This window comes from Ptychodera flava, chromosome 11 (assembly GCF_041260155.1).
Source record: "Ptychodera flava strain L36383 chromosome 11, AS_Pfla_20210202, whole genome shotgun sequence".
NCBI lineage: Eukaryota > Metazoa > Hemichordata > Enteropneusta > Ptychoderidae > Ptychodera > Ptychodera flava.
In genome coordinates, this window is record NC_091938.1 from 25,971,973 (window position 1) to 25,986,794 (window position 14,822).

General features: G+C 40.1%; 1 protein-coding gene across 3 annotated transcripts in view; it reads left to right on the forward strand.

Moving 5' to 3' along the window:
- Positions 1-14,822, forward strand: part of LOC139143938 (nuclear receptor subfamily 4 group A member 2-like) — a 43,294-nt gene that overhangs the window by 2,213 nt on the left and 26,259 nt on the right. For all 3 annotated transcript variants that reach the window (XM_070714561.1, XM_070714562.1, XM_070714560.1), the window contains exons 2-3: positions 774-943; positions 1,563-2,032. The gene's annotated coding sequence lies outside the window, so the exon portion shown is untranslated. The remainder of the gene's footprint in view (positions 1-773; positions 944-1,562; positions 2,033-14,822) is intronic.

The following is a 14,822-nucleotide window of genomic DNA, read 5'->3' on the forward strand; positions in this document are numbered from 1 at the left end:
GAAGTGGAGATTACGTGTTCAAAGTAACAGTCCTCAATCCCTGGTTCTCGCTTTAATGGTCGTTGGCATTTACTGTTTATGTGACTTCACTCTTCTGATCTCATTTGAAAGTTGTGCATAGTTAGTCAATTTGCTCAGTGATAAAGCTGCTAAAACTCCCCCGCCCCTTTAAGATGGCTGCGCCTGGGTCAAATTTTCAGACTCTCAAAATCGTTTGACGCTTCGTTGGTCTGCGGCTTGTATGTACGCATTTTGAAAGCAGTAGACAGATTTTAAGGTTTTACCGCCTTGTTTTCATGATAATTGAAAGTAAACTTCCCTGTGCAGAATATTTGTCATCCTGCATTGTTAATTCACCGTCAACGTTTTGTTAGTTTCTGAATCAGTTAAATTTCTTGTCTGAACATAAATTTACTGCACAAGGAGCCTTTCTGTGACAGAAAGTCTTCTTGGGTAAGATGTGCGAAAGTTTAAGTCGCCCACTTTCCTATCAGCAGTAAGTTTCCTAAGAAAGATGTTGATGTGCCCCGCATATAGATCTAACAAGCCGTAATATTAAACCATTTGAGAGAATATTCTTTGTCAAACAACCAACCTTTGTTTCCCGACCAATATATAATGCATTTTGCTGAGTAACGATTCAGTGACGGGTCTTGTTGCATAAGCGAATTCGAAATGTCTTGAAAGACCAGTGAATGGGGGTTTGGGGAGGGCAGTAGCTGGAAGATGACGCATAAAAATCACGTGATGTTTTCGTTTCCGTTGTCTTGAAGGATGAATGGGAGAATCTGTCAAGGTCACTCCAACACAAACTCTAGGCACTTTGCAGCCCTACTGTCAGGTGTGAGCACGGTCTGTTGAGTGATCGTGGTCTGGGGGAATACGTCGCAGTAGCCCTCTGAAGCCTGCACTGGCAACCGTGGATGTGTGTGTGCTCTTGCAGGTATGCTTTCATTTATTTCCCGAAACAGAGACATAATTTTAATATAACTCTCGAAACCAAAAAAAGAGAAAGAACAAAAAACCCCCCACAAATTGAGCTTGCAGAAAATTAATTTTAACATTCTGATCTTTGAATCGCGAAAAATTCATCTTAGTGTAACAAAACTATCACCATGGTAATCAAAAGTTGACCCACTTGTACACCTTGCGATACACTCTTTGAGTACCGTACACGATGGACTGAGAGCTTGGAGAACAAAACTATACAATTAACATTTTTAATCTATAAATGACATATGAGCAAGTTCACCTTCGTGTATGTGTGTTTCTAAAGTTTCGTGGTAAAAAATTTTACTTGTGTCTCTAAGACAGTGCTGTCTTATTTTAATCGAATTCGAATGATGCCCACTAGTACACGCGCAATCTGCCGATTACAGCAGCATAAACCGGCGGACTGCGCTGCAAATCTTCACATCGAAGTTCAAGAGCTGGCGAGAAAATGCACACCTGCGAGTTTTGTATGGTTTGGGAACGTGGTTTGCTCTGTTGTGTGTAATTCTTGCAAAGAAAACACAGTGCACACTCGGTCAATCTAGTTTTTTTTACATTTTCTTCAATAGGACCCTGGACGTGACGTAGGGCATTTCCGGTCGGCAACTCGCGACGGGCTCTCACGACACTGGGTGTCGTGTCGCTCAAGCTGACCCAGATCTGGTTGCAAGCTTCACCCACCCTACCAGATCTCCAGAAACGCTTTTCAGGGTGGAAAGTTCAGTCCGCAGTCTCTCCACGCTGTGATTTATCTTGAAATCGCCTTATCTGCTCCGCTTTTATGAACCGACGGATGACCGAAGTTGAATGACACAGAAAAAACCACCTCACCTCACCGCAGATCAAACAGATCAAACAGTGCGCCGAGCCGGACCAGCACAGACCTCTGTCCCGGAGCCCGTCATTTCTGCGTCGTCCCAAAAAGTTAAAAGAAAAAGTTGTCAAGCATGTGATGGGGAAGTTATCGATCAAGACGTGGAAACAGACTGGGGAGGAGTGTGATTCGCGACGGGTTACCAGCGGATCACGGCATGTACCGGTGAGCCAGCTATCCTCTTTTTATATATGATGCTTTCTCGTGATATCCGTGGATTTTCAACAGTGCGTTAGAGAAACGTGTGGGAGAATGCGTCTAGTAGTGGCGATAAGAATAGTAGCCATTAAAAAATGACGAATTGAGGTTATTTTGGTCAAATATCTGAGTCTCGGCAGATTTCGAGTCAGAACCAAGAAATGTGCAAAGGTCTCATTAAAATAATAATGGGACGAGGGTACCCATTCACAACTTTGAAGTCTCGGCTATAAATAGTTAAATCTCGTTTGTACAGTGTCAGACGACCAATCAGCTGATCGCTGCCACTTCAGCGAGTCGTTGTGCAAACGGGCCAGAATTCACAGACCAACAGCGCGCCCTGCGGTTTGAGTTTCTTACCTATATAGTACACTTTTTCAATCTAATATACGAGTTCACGATGTTTGTTTATATCAAGGGTGCAAATACCGTGAGATCACGGAGGTAGTACCCTGAAAAGGGAGGGCGTTCAACCGAATCGCTTTTGTATGTCGTTTCCTCTTACAAGAAAGGTTCTTTTGAGGAGACAGGACAGGCTTGCTTCCCAGAAATTTAGGACAGAACCAACGCGCTCATCAAAAATCGTTTACTGTTAATTATACGTGGACTTCTAGACGGAAACTGCAGCCGCCGCCATAATACCTCTCACCACAGGTGCTGCTGTGTTGTAAAGCAAAATTGTCTCGGTAATTGGTCAGATCTGTGTGGGTATAAGGGAAATAAATAAAGGGGTAAAACTCGTAAATCACTATTACTATGTTAATATTTCTGACCGAAAACTACAACCATGGAGGTGGGAAAGGAACTGAGCAGAGGTCCCAGCGTCAAGTGGACATATTTTGCTTAGTCGATCCCACCATGGATGCAGAGATGGTCCAACCATGGGGATGACTGTGTGAAACCGTTGGTCATCGCTGGAGGAAAAGATCAGACAAGACATGTGTAACCCATTCATGACATGAGCAACAAAGCGATCACTTCTCGCTTGAGATCCGCTGTGGGTGAATAACTGGGCGGCCAAAGAAGGCTGAGTATTCTGCCATTATAGAGCAAGACTGCTTGAGAGGTATTTTCGCTACTCGCGTGGAAGCCCCAGGGTGAAAAATGGAAGCCAATTGCGACACACCTCTCCAACGACCTTTTGCAAATAAACTCCCCACATCGATAATAATTCGACAGCCGAGAGATATGCAAATTCTGCGTCCTTTATGGTTTTTCATCGGTCGCGACATTTGATTGATTGCTCGGGTCACTATGTTTTTGATTTGCGGAGGGCGGGGGTGTCAGTGTGTTTCTGACTGTGAGGAGCAGCAAATAGTTTACCCCAAAGACTATGTGTATATGCTACCTCCATGTTTGCACTACTAGTAAAATCATTTTCGTCACTCAGTTCAAATTTGGAGTAGTAAAGTAACCCAAACAGGCCTTTATTGCCATATCGTAGAACTTTTGAAGTCAACAAAGCTCGCCACAAAATTGCTGATACCATACACACATACCTATACACTGCTGTACAAGGATAAAATATTGAGAGAAATGCTTATGTATGTAATGATATAAAAAGTACGAACGGATTACAATAAAGAACTCACACAATTACAAAGAGATCTAGCTCCTTGGGGTTTCAAATCTGCCTGTTGTAGAACAATTAGGATGCAAAGTTTATTGTTGTCGCTTAACCTGGCCTGGTTGGAGATGGTGCGATTATTTGCATCGACTACGCATTGAAAGGGTGACTTGTATTTTCAGATATGTTCATGTACTACATCACATGACCACATCTACACACTTCAAACCTCGTAGTGGATTCAATATTTGTGAGTTTGCTGCAGTCATTTTCTATATAGCTCTTTTTTGTCGCTTTGGACAACTCATCAGAAACTCGTGTCCTCCCGGTCGTCATGACAACCATTTGAACATCCTATGGGCGACTGAAGAGTTTTGGAACTTTGTTTAACAGTTCAAATGTCTTTTTGTGTCTAAAATTTAACCTGACAAACCAAGGGCAGTCTCATATAGAAACATGATGCTGTGCATAATTGTTTTTGGGGAGAATTTCCTCCTCTTTGTTTGAGTTGGAAGCAGGGCGGAAGGAGGGTCACCATATCACAGTGTTTATTTTCCTTTTATCAAGGAGGAGGGTCATGGCTTCTTTTCGATCTTCGATCCATCGATCCCGTCAGGTTGCAGATACCCAGTGACAGTCCTTTGGTCTTCCTCTCACACAGATTGCGCGTGCTCATGGACGGGCTGTGCTTTCTTCGATTATTTCAATTGTTCAGCCGAAAGTAGCATCCCAGTCACGACAAGTTGGTTGCATGGGTCAAACTCGTGTGTAGCATAAACCACATCGTTTTCGGGTTAGCTGTAATGTTCAGTCAAGTTTCCAACTCACTTCAAAAATTGTCACTTAATCAGGCCTAACGAGAATCGAGTGCGATTTCTGGAACCAGGTTTGAAAACTAGCGACCTGATCACAATTATTCGCGGCAAAATACCATTGAAATTAAGAAAAAGTTTAATAATACGCGTTATTTCAATGGCATCATGCGATCCATAATGGCAGCGTCTACTTCGGTCGGCAAATTCTCGGGAGCACACGAAAATACAATCGACTTCAGAAAAAAATTAACTGTCGTGGCCACAAACAAAAGAACGCTGATGTACTTTGTAGAAAGGCCAGTTGATCACCCGAGGTTTGATATAAATATCAAAATTTTCTCTCGGTCAAAAAAATTAGAAAATAAAAAATCCTCGTGACTTAATCACCTCGTTCCTGAAAATATTGTTTGTTTAAAATAACATATTTTATGCAGTTACGAATTTATGTTCTACACATTTATATCACTATCTTGTCCCGAGAAATTGCACGCCGCGCTTGCGAATGGCTGAAGCCATTACCTTCGAAAATGGATTTGCGCCTCCAACGGCATAGTCGCACGAAAGTTAGGCTTGCTGTTCTCATGACGTTGAACTTTGACCCAAGTGCAGGTAGCAGGATTTGAAGATGTACTTCAACTCACACCACAAAGTTTATGGATTTTTGGGATATTGCAAATCTCTGAAAAAGGCAGAATTGGTAACTGGTGGACGAGACAGTCAAATTAATACAATTCTGACTTATTACGACCAAAGTTACAAATTCTTATTTTCGCACTGTGGATATTCTTAAAATCGTTGTCATATTTACATGTGAAACGAAAAGGGTTATTGCGTCAGCAATGCTGACATAACGGAAACAAGCCGTCTAAGTATCTCTGGCCAGCATCAAGTAATAAAACCGACGTTTATGACATGGAGGAGTGAGTGTCGTAAAAATGTTCTTTACTCATGAATTATTGCGTGGGGGAAAGCTGAGCGATATCTTCATTTTAAAGATATGGATTGCTCAGATTATGTACGCCGATCCATTGATGTGAAATATTAAGATATCATGTCAACACCAAAAAAAAACCGTCAAAAACAGGTTTAAGAGGCAACTTTCAAAAAAGAGAGAAAACGATACTGCAGAAATGACAGTGTTTTGGAGTCACGCTTCGGCAGCCATTCTTTTCTTTGTCAATCAGGTTATTGCATTTTTTAACTTTTGGTGTTTTTGCGATACTTCTTTGCTAAGCCCTATTCTTTCCCTTTTGCCTATATCCCCCTACTTTCAAATAACTATACTACGCGATGATCCTCCAAACGAAATGAAGACACGAATACTCAATCATCACTTCTTGTGCCAGTCTTGATAGGTTCCAATAAACCTTTTCTAGGGTAATGGGCCCCTATGATCGTCCTCTGGCTGACCCCTACGCCGGCAGCTAGAGTTCATTAAAGGGCCAAGCTGTTGACTCAAACACAAGGGGGTTGATAGGGAGTTCGGTTTCGGTGTACTTTTTTAAAGCTCTACCACCCGAAAGGCAAACAGAAACCCACAGGCACGTAATTTGCTCAGCCCGCCGGGGATACATTTATCACTCGGTTTTTCGAAACCTTCCGACAAATAAAGCTCGACGGTCGGTGTAAATGTCAGATATGGTTGTTGGGGGCGGCAAAGGAGCAAGCATCGCGCACATTTACATGTAAGCTTTGTTCTAAGCTCAGCGGGGGGTCTTGGAGGGGGGGGTCTTAAAGACGGAATGCTACATCATGTACAGTTTTGGACTCACCGTTTCTTTACTCCACCCTATGTGATGTCACTTTAGAATCCTTCGAGAAAAACACACTTTTTACGAGTTTTAATTTCATTTGTGTGAATATGGAAATATTTTTATCCGTAGAGTTGACAACGATGGGGAGCTATTCTCTAAAATTAAAATCTGCAAGATAATGATGGACCCGACTTTTTTATCGCGACTTTAATCTTTCGACAGGAAAGAAAGAGCGGGAATAAAAGAGTGATAGTTTTCGGGTACATACATATAATCATTTTCGTGAGGGCGGCAGGTATCGATTTAAGGGAGTCTTTGTGCTGCAGACTGACATACGAAAAGTTAGGCTTACGAGACATAAAGACTTTTAATTCGATATTAGATATATATATATATATATATATATATATATATATATATATATTCTATCAATAGGACGTGAGCAGTTGATCCCCAGTGGAGAGTGGAGTGGAATAATATAGAAAACTTGATTGATACACACTACCACGCCCAGTTGTTTGGTCCGGACGTATTTTAATGAACTTGTGACGTACAGCATTTATTTATGAGCACGATCTTTGTATTTTCCGTTCTACAGTACACCTGAAGAAGCTCCAGTTTTGGAGCGAAACGTTGTGTCACAAGTTCATAAAAATACGTCCGGACCAAACAACTGTCTGTGGTAGAGTGTATCAATCAAGTTTTATATATATATATATATATATATATATATATATATATATATATATATATATATATATATATATATATATATATATATATATATATATATATACATACAGAAAAATGCTATATTGTCTCGACTAATGTAAGCCATTATCATTTGATTGTAGGTGATCAGGTTGGAATAATCTCTCCTTTGTTAAGAGCTAGTATCATAATAAATGATTTGCATGATTGTATGCCATCATTTATATTTTGTTGAATATATAAAATTTGCAATGAAATTTGGCGTCTTTGTCCCGAGCTTTCGGCGGTCTTATCAAACTCACGGCAGCATTGTTGAACTTGATTTGCAAGCAAATAATCAATTGAAGTGTGCAAAGAATAACCGAACTTTTACTGCATGCCTCGTATGTCGAACATCTCCTGTCGCATTGGATGCAGGGATAAGTAGTCATCACCTTACTGAAAGTGATCTTGAACTATTTTCAACTGGACGGGTATTGGATTAAAAAGGGAACACACTGCATCACAGTCATGCGAATGTATCCATGCGCCATTCAATCAGTCGTCTTATTTTCGTCTACCATTGAAATCCAGCTTGTAATTTTCTTTTATATTTTTTTATGAAAATATCTAGGAGCTGCATGTGATAAAGACATTAATATTATAGGCAAAAAATGGGACTATGTACCCTCGACGCGGGGACATATTTGCTCTCCTGACGCCAGGCAAATTGTCACCTGCCCTAGGGCACATAAACCCCTCTTGGGTAATATTCCACTACATTCGAACAATATTTCGATGCGCGTGCCGATACTATAGTATCCCGCGCGTCAAAGGGAGATCCATATGTGACTTCGGCTGAATGACGTCTCGTTAAACTCACTCTTCAGACTTGAGTTATAAACTGTGCACTCTCAACAAGATAAATTGACCAGGTCGGGACAGAGGTACAATAAAACCCCATAAACCAATATTTCAGCGAAGTTGCATAACTCTTGGGTCCTCTGACATGCAGGTCGTATCAGTAATCACATCCGAAACTTCAATTGAAAACCACAGAAACCTATTTTTGTAGTGTAAATACATGTAGGTAGGATTAAATCCTTTGCATCGTCTGCGGGCTGATGTTATCGCCATGACCATCTTCTCTTAAATCAGTGTTGGACATGTTCCATCTTGAGGGCCGTGGCTAACCAAATAGCCAAGGCGGGGGCAAAACCTAGCTTGGTCAGGTTTTTGAGTAATTCACATAAATTTACATATCGACATAAGGAAAATTCCAGGACGAGCGCTGCTGCCCTTGCCCCCCCCCCCCCCGCCTCCCGGCCGCAGGCTACGGCCCTGACTTTGATCCTGGAGTGTCCCGGCTTGGGTCGTTCGCTTATTGCCGATACAGTACCCTTTTTATCAAATACATTATACACCTCTGTGTGTGTGTGTGTGTGTGTGTGTGTGTGTGTGTGTGAGAGAGACAGAGAGAGAGAGAGACAGAGAGACAGAGACAGAGACAGAGACAGATAGACGGACTTGAGACAGGCAGAGCTAGAGACAGACTGACAGGCAGACAGACGGAGACAAACAGGGACAGTCAGACCCAGAGAGAGACAGAGAGAGAGAGACAGAGAGACAGAGAGAGACAGAGAGAGACAGAGACAGAGGATGAGGGAGGGGAATTGATAAATTGGAAGAAGCATTTGTGTCTCAGTATGAGCATCAGAGTATTACAGGAACGCGCTGATGAAAGAGGTACTCCGTATCTGTTTCAACCCTCAATGTATTCACTGATTCTTGGTCAATACCTGAAGGATTATGTCCGATTCTCTTTTTATCCAGTCTGTTGTTAGTTTCATGTACAACAATGGAAACGAGCTGCCGGGGACACAAGAAAAAATATTTTCTTATTTTTTTTAGCCATACCAATCTATATCTATCTATCTATCTATCTATCTATCTATCTATCTATCTATCTATCTATCTATCTATCTATCTATATCTATATACATGTATCTATATGTGTGTGTGTGAGTTTTATGTGCCTTTTTTGACAATAAACGTAGTTAAGATAGGTAGGTCAAAGAGCATATGTGTATAAGAAATTTGATTTTCAAATTCCAACCAAAAGTATCATTTTTGACTTCCATATCTGTACATTTACACGATTCACAATCGATGCAAGTGCTCGTACTAGATATGATTGGCATTACACATGTGTACAAGAAATGTGACATTGTTTCCAAAAATGTCGATAAGTATACATATTGGAGTCTGCTGGGCAAACTATGAAAATAATGCAATGCAAAACTACCTGTCTTTTAGATTAATTAATTTGCCTCAACCTTTTTCACAGCCCATTTGTCTGACTTTTAGTACCCGATGGTAGTCAGTTGTTGCTGTCATTACTTATTCCCACACTTTGACAGTCAGTGTTAGTGCTCACAAGTACAAACTGTGCTCAATGATAACAGTGATCGATGAAATGATGATACATTATTGCAGAATTGTGATCGTCAGTCATTTGAATATATAGCCCTTTCATCGAATAAACTCGGAAAACAGATGGACTCGCCATTTCAGACTATGATACTGTCAGCTTATGGTTGTCATTGAGTAAAAATATGGAGGCCATCCGCATGGTACTTCGGAATTGGCCCCTTTGAATATCCAGATTTGTTGTAGTTATTTTTATTTTTTTTCTTGGGGGGGGGGGGGTCGTGCCCCCTCATTTTTTTCTTCGGGACCTGTCAGTGCTGCTAGTTGTGATAGTTTGCGAAACATCATTTTGAATTATTGTTGTTTAACTTTCATATGTGTTTGTTCTTGAACAAGTTTGAGGGCCATGATGCCGCGATGAATGGTCGGTGCATACCTCATGCGACATACAGATTTGCAGAGTGAAAGTGCTATTTTTCCTGCAGTGGTCGAGCGGGCAAGGTTGAAGACGAAGGCGAATCGCATATCTTGTTTCCATACACGACATACTTTAACACCCTCAGGCAACTCTGACCAACGGACACGACATACGCCCCCTCCCATTTGTGGTCAGTTGTCAGATTACTGTGTTGGCGCGGGCGTTCCTGTATCAGGGGCAGCCAGTTAAGGCATGTTGAGACATCGTCAGCTGGTGTGTTTTCTTAAGGTGGCATACGCGTCGAAACGGACATACTTAAACTTGTGGTCAAACTTTCCTCAAGAAAACTTTGAACCATTCCCTACCAAAAAAAGAGTAAAATCGGGGGTCACTATGCAAATTTCGGTACCAGAGAAACAAATTACCCTACATTTACCCATATTTGGAATTCAAAATGGTCGCCATCATCAGAATACGCGTGTTAAGTCTATGGGGAAAGGTTGAGTTTTCGATTTTCACAAAAACTAAGCCAGTGAAAACTTCATTTACTGCAAGAACGTCAACATGAGCTCCCCGAAGAAGCGACAGATCAGAAAATTTTGGGGAAAATTTGAGAGTCCGGATGTCTGTCCATGATTTGGAGGTGCCTTCTACCTTAATTGTAATTGTACCATTCTAATGCGTTGTCAACGAAAGACAACTTTTGAGAAGAAAATTGAAGCTTCCAGTTTCGCAACTTCCTTCTCTAAAGTACTTTATTCCCTCTCTTCCTCCTAAAGTCCCCCAATCTTGTAAAAAGTTTACCACCGTCTTGACCCCGCTGGTGGGTTATCGAGTCTTCCCTTTTTGCCTCGTTGTGTAAAAATCCAAGCGTCCTTAAAGATAAGATTATTGGGTAGAGCGCAGACTGTTTCACTGAATTAGTATCAAACAGACAAGCAAGGACACGGTGATAAAATATGCGCATTAGATAAGTACACACGAAACAATGAACCTGTCACTCTAAAACAGGGCCCGTTTTGATTTGAAGTGACAGATTCAAGCTATGCACTATATTGGACAACCTAGACTGTTATTGAAGAACATGGCTGTTGCCAAACGCATACATTTCTGCTGTTCTCCTATCTTGTTTTTTAACCCTGTGAGTGCTGTAATGTTTCCCACCAAAATGTTAATGCAGCATTTTACCAAATTTTATGAATTTTTTTGAAAATATTTTGATAATTTTGGATTAAATGGACATATTTCATGAGGTACAGTTATTTATCAAAATTTGGGCAAAGATTTGACAAAAATTGACTGGGCATATTTTGTAAAGGTGACAAAAATTGACTTTGGCGCTCAAAGGGTGAAGGATGATGTCACTTTTCCGGTGAGACAGAAGAATACAGTGCAATTGTTCATCTATAGTTTGACTAAACATGATCTTATGTTTGTGTTTGCATTCATCCATCACTAAAGACGCACTGGTTTCTACCATGACAAGAATGTTGCTCAGAGTTACTTGGGGTTCTCGGATAAGGGCACTGAGGAGGAATATGTAGGCAAGGATCATACCCGCCAATCATTTTACAACCACGCCCTCTTGTTGGATTCCTTCGTCTTTATCAAGTCGCGAATATCTAAATGAATGTGTTTTTAAAAAGAAAATCATTTATCTAATGTAGAAATGTAAGTGAATTTTGTTCCTATGAAACCGTCTACAAAGTTTTCGCCGAAGCCCTTGTCCGGGTTTGCTGCTTTTTTTATATATAGTTACTGTAGCTTTGATATGTTGCGATTGTGCATGAAGGTTGAATGATATATTTATAGATAGCATTGAGTAATATCAGACACACAATAGCTTCTTTTCATGCTTTTATTCATTTTCGTGTCCTTGTACATGTAACATCAAAAAAACCAGGATGTCAACATTATCATTACCAAACATGCAGTATGAACAAAGTAACGCGTGATCTTGCTAAATCACGCCGACTGTTCCCGTCTTGTTTCGTAGGCAGCCGTCGCCATCGCGAACTCTTCACAAATCTGTGTCATGTTTTGCATCACACAAAGTCTAAAGCTAGCTGATAATGATGAAGCAATGATAGCGTAGGTGTTGCTCTATGAATTTCTTTCAAACACTTATGTTAACTTGCATACAAAACCGACGCGCCGCCGTTACCGAAGACAACAGTACAACTAGCTATAGCGGCTCCCCTCGCTTGCTGAGCCATTAAGAGACAGTTCTGTAGTACCCCGGTGTTGAAATTTCCTCCTTTTCGCAGGAAAGAAACTGTAACAGCAGGTAAATGATAGATATATATCATATCATATGCATCTTTGTGTGGACGTCTTAGTAGCGTTAATATCCGTCTCGATCTTTATTCATCATTGCACATATGGTATTCTATGAGATACAGATAGAATCTTTCATGATTTCAATCACTCTCCATCGACAGCTCACAATTCGTAAAATTTCAAAACATGTCACATCGCAAAGGTCTGTTGGAGATTAAGGTAGAATTATCTTTGGACAGACATTTAGACTCAATTTTTTACAATTCTTTTCTGATCTACCACTTGTGGGGGCTCATTTTAAAGCTCTTTGAGTAAGAAATATTTCGCCGTCTTCGTTTTTCGAACATCAAAAATTTTATTTTTCCCATAGAGTTAACACAGGTATGGCGGCCATTTCGAATTTGAAGTGTTGCTAAAATGTTAGGTAATTTGTCACTCAAGTGCTATACTTTGCACGGTGACCCCTGATTTGTGTTTTCGATTTGAGAGTTTCATTGAGGAAATTTGGAGCAAACGTTGAACTTTCTCTTCGAGGCTCATCTACCTTGAGTAGAACGCAGATCGTCCCGTCGGGGAATTACACTGGGAAGAAAAGCAAGGACGTTTCATGTGTGCGTTAGATAAGCACAGTTATAGAACAAAGGACGTGTCCTTACAAAAAATAGGCCCTTTGGAATATTACCTTAGTCTCTTTCCTGCTATGTCTGTCTGTCTATGCACTTTGTGGAACAACCTGGATGGTTATCGGGTATGGTGGTTCTCGTACACACGAATTTCTTTTCATATTTCCTTTTTATTTGAAGTTTCGGTAAGACTGAAATTCTACTAATCATTATTTCAGATAGAAGTTTACATTTATTCTTCAATAAAGGAACCCTAAGATGATCATTGATTTCTACCATTACAAGGGCTTGGCCCGGCGCCCAGCGTTTCTCGTGTGTACCGAATTTTCCGACAACGCGGCACAAGGATGGAAAATCTCTTTGCAAGGATCATATTTAGCGATTTTGCAACCACGCCCTCTTTGAATTCCTTTGTCTTTATCAAGTTACCCTATCCTAAGTAATACTCTAAAAGAAAGCAATCGTTTGAAATAGAAATGTATTTTATCAAATGTTTGTTTCTTATGAAACATTCTTAGGTCAAAAAACACTTGAAAATTATCGCCTAAATCCACGTCCGGGCTTGTTTCATTTCCGATATAAGCTTACAGTAGGGTGATAAGTTGCGATTGTTCATGAAGGTTGTTCAAAGAGTCAGTCATATCAGACAGTGAGTATCTTGGCGTTTCAGTTGCAACTTTATTCATTTTCGGGTAATTGTAAGTGTAACATCAAAGCCATGGTACTTAATGGAAGGTTAGTATTGCAGTAGGCCAGCACAAGCTCGTCTCAAATCTATGTCATGTTTGCACTAGACAGAGTCTAAATTTGGCTGCTATCGATGAAGCTACGACTGTATAAGATTGTTCTGTTGAAATAAAGATACGATATGCCATTCCAATGACAAAACCTAAAGGGGATTAATTTATTTTTCAAATATGATCTCATTCTATCTTCCATGTCGAAACTTGAGGTCAGCTAATCAGTTAAGACTCTGTTCACAGTCCCTCTATCCAGATAGAGGGACTGTGCTTCTTCAATGCCATCAAGTACAAAGAAAATATGGAGATCGTTCGTTCAGTGTAGCAGCTCCCATACTGGAACAGTCTTCCATTAGATATTCGGCGTTTTCCCAGCCTGTCGACTTTCAAAACCATTGTTAAAACTTTCCTTTTTAAATGGTTTTTTTTACTCAGGTGTTAAATGTTTTTGCAGTTTTTTAAATTTTAATTACTTTTGTGATGTAATTTTATTCAGCGTCCTTGATCACTTTATTTTGGATATTGACGCTTTATTAATAAATAAATAAATAAATAAATAAATAAACAATGATAATAATAATAATAATAATAATAATAACAAGGCAGTATTGCTGAAGGCAATGAGTACTTGGGCCGTGATAGAGTAATTTTGAGGACAATATATGCTACTATTCAAATATGGTCTTGAATTTCCTCCTGTCAATTAGGCATTTGATTAACTGGTTATTAAACGAAGCAATGGCATGACAACGGCAAAATATGTCTAGCAACTTTTGTGGAGTTTGAGGCAGGGGTTCTTTATTTATAGTGAAAATTGCTTAAACTCCTTAAATATTCAAATTACAGCAAATTTCTTTTGTTCTCGATGGTAGATGTCTAATATTTAGATGGGCATATTTAGATTTCTACCCTATAGTTATCCCTATATACCAAAAATCGGACATCCAGGTCTATTGGCTTGCTCAGAATTAGATATGCACATAATTAATGAGGTACAATATGTGGTGTCATAAGGTGTCCCATCATACCAAATATGAAGGGTGTAGCACTTGTGGTTACTGAGTTGTGGACAAATATATCTATTTGAGGTCAAAGGTCATTGAGGTCACGTGACATTTTGTCAAAATAATTGTATTGCTAAGTTATTCCTATATACCAAAAATCAGACCTCTAGCTCTATTGGCTCGCTCGCTTGAAAACAATCTCATAAACCTGGCCATATGGGCAACTGTGTATGGGCAGCTGGATACTTGACTTCCCGGAGAAGGCGAGCTGTCACGTTCAAGCAAAGGATTATTTGTCGATCAAATTTCAGTAAATTTACCTTACCTAGATGAAATTTTGTCTATAGGCTGAAATTTCGCCGAATTTTGACGAAATTGCATCGATTTTTCAGGTTCATATCCGACATTTTTGAGTGCAGACAGAAATATTAGCTTT